This window comes from Phoenix dactylifera, chromosome 14 (genome assembly GCF_051530095.1).
Source record: "Phoenix dactylifera cultivar Ajwa chromosome 14, Ajwa_hap1_PhDact_Kaust_v1.1, whole genome shotgun sequence".
Classification (NCBI taxonomy): Eukaryota; Viridiplantae; Streptophyta; class Magnoliopsida; order Arecales; family Arecaceae; genus Phoenix; species Phoenix dactylifera.
Genome location: NC_143203.1, coordinates 10,622,859 through 10,628,520, shown reverse-complemented (window position 1 = coordinate 10,628,520; position 5,662 = coordinate 10,622,859). Strand labels below are relative to the sequence as shown.

Here is a 5,662-nt window from a genome sequence, read left to right as displayed (position 1 = left end):
GGATTTCATCACTCGTCCTTAGCCCAAAAATCACCCCTGTGCATAAATATCCTAAGCTTAACTAAAATCAACTAGACGTTGGCCCCTAAGGATATTCGAGCTCAATAGGACGAAGACCACCGAAAGTTGCACCAATTTCGCTCTGTGGCTTAGTTGATGTCTAGGCAAGCTTTGTCCCTATAAGGGAGACAGTTCATCTGTTCGAGGCAAGTGGGTTTTAAGTGGGACCTTTGCGAACGCATCGTGACCCCTCCACTTACCTGGGAGCTTACCTGGTCAACTCGGTTCATTAGACCGGATTGGAGGCTTAGGTGCCCTCTTCAAACCAGTTAGGAGCTGTCTAGAAATTTAAGAAAAATATTAGAAATTGAGGTGTAATGTTTTGTTGCATGTTTGATTGTGAATAGATTTTTGTTTTAGGATGTTGTTTTAGGTTATCTTTAGTTGGTACTTATATTTAAAAAAAAAAAAAAAAGAGAGAGGGAAATATTTTGCATGCTAAAGTGGAATAGGGACGACACTGGTCGATTAAGTCGTACAACTTTAGATCATCCCTTAGGACATACCCCTGAAACTCCTTCTCAATATCTCACACCTTGTGAGATGGCTGATTTAAATGAAGATGTGGGAAGTCACCACGATCGAGAACGTGAACCCCATGTTATGACTCTAAGACAATACCTACAACCGACTAGGACTAGTCAGCCTTCATGCATAATTTTTCCTGATAATGTAGGACATTTTGAAATCAAACCAGGGGTAATCCAATTGCTACCCAAGTTTCACGGGTTAGAGTCAGAGAGTCCGTATCTTCATTTAAAAGATTTTGAAGAATTGAGCATTACATTTAGAGTGCCGAACGTCACCGAGGATGTCCTCAAGTTGACATTGTTTCCTTTCTCTCTAAAGGATAAGGCCAAAACATGGCTAAACTCTTTCGACCTAGATCAATAAGAACTTGGCAAGATATGCAGAGAGAATTTTTAAAGAAGTTCTTCCCCACACAAAGGACCAACTTTTTGAAAAGACATATCAGCAATTTCCAACAAAAAGATAATGAAACATTTTATGAATGTTGGGAAAGATTTAAAGACCTTCTTCTCTCATGCCCTCATCACGGGTTCGAAACTTGGAGAACCATTAGTTTCTTTTATGAAGGTTTATCTCCACAGTTGAAACAGTTCGTAGAGACCATGTGTAATGGTAGATTTTTAGAAAAACAACCTGATGAGGCATGGGAGTATTTGGATTTCCTTGCTGAGACTGCCCAACTTTGGGATAACGGGGATAGAAACAACAAGTCTTTGCCTAAGCCTACTAGCTCTGTACAGGGAGGCCTTTACAACCTCAGAACTGAGGATGATCTTCACGCTAAAATGGCAGCCCTCACTAGGAAGGTAGAAGAAATTGAGCTTAGGAAGGTTGAGCCTGTCAAGACTATAGAGCTTAGAAACGAGTGTTGTGATATCTGCGATATGTCGGGTCATACTACTACAGATTGCCCCACCATACCGGCATTCAAGGAAGTCTTGCACGATCAAGCAAATGCTATGAACTCCTACCAAAAGCCTTATAACGATCCATACTCAAATACCTATAACCCTGGTTGGAAGAATCATCCAAATTTTAGGTGGAGAAATGATCATCCTCAACAGTCACACCATTCAGCTCCTCCACCTGCACATCCTACTTTTGCATCACCACCCTCTCAGAAGCCGAATATTGAGGATACCTTGCAATCTATACAAACTTTTCTACAAGGTCAAGCTAATATCAATGCTCAAAATACTCGAAATTTTGAAGATATAAGGAACCAATTGTCAATGTTGACTACCGTCCTAAGTACCCAAGAGAAGGGTAAGCTTCCAGCTCAACCCCAACCTAATCCACAAGTGCACGGTAGTAATAATACGGCTCCTTCTAGTTCGCATACAGAACATGCAAAGAGCATCATGACTTTGCGTAACGGAAAAGTCATTAATCAGACCGTCCCATTGAGACCGCAGGTCACTTCTAATTCTGATGCTCCCAAAGCCGATGAAAGGGACAAAGAAGAAGTTGAGGTCCCAACTTCTACCGAGAAAGTTAAATGTCCTTTTTCTCCACCTTTTCCACAACGGTTAAAGCCGTTGTAAAAGCTCGAACCTAATTCTGAAATTCTTGAGCTTTTTAAGCAAGTAAAGATCAACATACCTCTTCTTGATGCAATCAAACAAGTACCCTCATATGCCAAATTTTTGAAGGACTTGTGTACTGTCAAATGCCGATTAAATGTTAAGAAAAAGGCATTTTTAACTGAAAATGTGAGTGCTATTTTGCAGCACAACATTCTCCCTAAATATAAGGATACAGGTTGCCCAACCATCTCATGCATCATAGGCAACTTTAGGATAGAGCGAGCATTGTTAGATTTAGGGGCAAGTGTGAATTTGTTGCCATATTCTGTATATGAGCAACTTGGTCTAGGTGAATTGAAGCCAACTTCCGTCACTTTGCAATTAGCTGACAGATCAGTTAAAATTCCGAGGGGGATTATCGAGGATGTATTGGTCCAAGTAGACAAGTTCTATTTTCCTGTCGATTTTATCGTATTGGACACACATCCAGCTTCGAACTCACAGTCTCAGATTTCGGTCATTTTAGGACGTCCATTCCTTGCAACTTCTAATGCATTGATTAATTGTAGGAATGGCGTCATGAAGCTTTCTTTTGGTAACATGACCCTGGAACTTAACATTTTTAATGTTTGCAAGCAACCCAATGATCATGAAGAGAATAAGGAGGTTGATTGGGTTGAAACCATCGCGGAGGAATATTTGTTAGCTGAAGCATTTAACGATCCATCCGGCGATAGTTTAATTGATTGGTGCTCTAATGGCACCAATGAAGAGGATTTGTTGGTCAAACCTAGTATGAATTTTTCGAACGCTATGATGATCAATGGGTGGAGACCAAAAGTAGAAGAATCATTGGTATGTTATGATTCTCGCATATTTATTTATTAGATAATGTGGAGTGATTGATTATAACCCTATTTGATTTTGATGAGCTCAAAGCATTTGAGTATATCTTATACTAATGAATTCAATCTAGTGTTTCAGCCAAATATTTGTGAATTTATGTTTAAGTGTCTCTAGCTTTGGTTCAATACATTTTGGCTAAGTATGGAAATCAATTTGAACCAAAGTCTGAAGCTCGAGTCGACTCCGGAAGATTACGAGTCGACTCCAAGTGTATCAGAAGCACTGGCACAAGCTCGAGTCGACTCCGGCACATTACGAGTCGACTCCGACTGAGAACAGACAGCAGGACAGAAAGATGAATCTCAGACCCTGTCACCGAGTCGACTCCTGAAGAATTAGAGTCGACTCCGATGCTTGCCGAGTCAACTCCAACAAAGTACGAGTCGACTCCATGGAGTAACAGACAGAAAGACAGAGAAGTTGTTTTGGACTCTGAGAACCGAGTCGACTCCAGAAGAACTCGAGTCGACTCCAACGGTTGGCGAGTCGACTCCAAAGAAAGCAAGAGTCGACTCTCAGAGGAATGCAAGACTAAAAGTCAGAGAGCCAACTTCGGTCTCTGAGAGCCGAGTCGACTCCCGCAAAGTCCGAGTCGACTCCGAGGCAGTTCACCTCCAAAGACAGAAGACCAGTTTTTCGGTGTCTGAGAGCCGAGTCGACTCCAGCAAAGTCCGAGTCGACTCCGAGACAGTTCAAGTTCAAAGACAGAAGACCTGTTTTTCCGGCTCTGAAAGCCGAGTCGACTCCAAGAGAATCCGAGTCGACTCGAGGAAGTAAAACCGAAAGAATGATTTTTGGAATCCTGAAGAACGAGTCGTCTCCAGAAGGAAAAGTCATCTCCTGGCATTGGCGAGTCGACTCCAAGTTTGGCCGAGTCGACTCCAGAACGGGACAGCACTTTAATTCAAATCCTAAACAGTGGGCGAGTCATCTCCAGTAAAGCATGAGTCGACTCCAGCAACAGCCGAGTCGACTCCAGATCGAGCGAGTCGACTCCGATCCCAACGGACACTTTGTCAGGAGTTGCAGATTGTGCAGAACGGCTCCAAAAGTGTGTCTAACGGCTAGTTTTCGTTGGGGATGGCTTAAATAGCCAGAGTGAACAGTAATAGAGTAAGAAGGGGAGACTCCATTGAAAGCAAAAGAGATTTTCACCTACCAAAGCTTTTCAAGAGTTAATACAAGAGAAAAAAGGAAGAAGTGCATTGAAGTCTACTCTCCAAACGTCTTCCTCGCATTCAAGGCTCTTCTCTGACATCAGATCATCAGAGCATTCAAAGAGGAGACTCAGAGTTCGAGAAGCCCCTTCCTCCTCTTCCAATATCTGTTTGAGGGCTTCGAACTCTACATTTCTTATATTGCTCATATTTGCTTGTTAAGAAGCTTTTCCTGTATTCCTTACAAACTGTTTTTCTTACTTGATTCAATCAGGGGATTGAATCAAGGGTGTTAAGGTTGGTTGGTGAGCCGAGGTTAAAACCAACGGTGTAAGGGTTTGATTGTGATCCCGGAAAAACAATCGGGTGGTTCTAGTCGGTGAGCCTGTGAAAACCGACCGAGTTCGTTGTGATCTCGTAAAACAACAAGTTGGGTTGTGAGCTTGTAAAACAACCGGTTGTAATCCGAGGGATTATAGTGAACTCCCAAGTGAAGCTTGGGGAGTGGACGTAGGAGCAAGGGTTAGCTCCGAACCACTATAAAATCACTTGTGTTTGTGACTGTTTAATTGTCTCTTCCATTCCCCTCATCCACTGCATATAGTAAACTAATTAATCCACCTGCAACTAAGGTTAATTAGGTACTCATTAAGGTTTTAAATTGCAATTATTATTTAAAACCCAATTCACCCCCCCCCCCCCTCTTGGGTTGTCTTCTTGGGCAACAAGTGGTATCAGAGCCGGAACTCTTCTACCAAAAGAGTAAAAGATCAAAATGACAACCCCATTTGGATCTTCTCATATTGAGGGGCAGTCCACCCATAGACCTCCATTCTTTAATGGAACCGACTACTCCTATTGGAAGGCTAGGATGATGATATTTATCCAAGCTCAAGACTATGAGATTTGGAGCACTATAGTTAATGGACCATACACCCCATCTATTTTGTAGAGGGTGTTACTATACCCAAACTTGAAAAAGATTGGGATGACAATGATATTAGGAAGGCACAACTAAAACGCCAAAGCAATGAATGTGCTTTATTGTGCTTTAGACCGAAATGAATTCAATAGAGTCTCTACTTGCAATTCTGTAAAGGAGATATGGGATAGACTTGAAATGACCCACGAGGGCACGAATCAAGTAAAAGAATCTAAAATAAATATACTAGTTCATAAGTATGAATTATTTAAGATGGAATCCAATGAAACTATCACTTGCATGTTTACTAGATTTACTGATATTGTCAATGGCCTAAAAAGCCTTGGCAAAAATTATACTAACAGTGACCTTGTCAGAAAAATTCTTCGATGTTTGCCAAGGTCATGGGAGGCCAAGGTTACGGCAATCCAAGAAGCCAAGGACTTGAACAAGCTTCCACTTGAGGAGCTTCTTGGATCCCTAATGACGCACGAGCTCACAATGAAACAACACAGCGAAGAAGAATCCTCTCATAAGAAGAAGGTAATAGCTCTCAAATC

General features: G+C 41.8%; 1 non-coding gene across 1 annotated transcript; it reads right to left on the bottom strand.

Moving 5' to 3' along the window:
• Positions 1-1,014: 1,014 nt before the first annotated feature.
• LOC120109115 (small nucleolar RNA R71) lies at positions 1,015-1,123 on the bottom strand. Its single transcript, XR_005510150.1, has one exon. It is a non-coding gene; the product is annotated as a small nucleolar RNA R71 (small nucleolar RNA).
• Between the last annotated feature and the right edge of the window lie 4,539 nt (positions 1,124-5,662).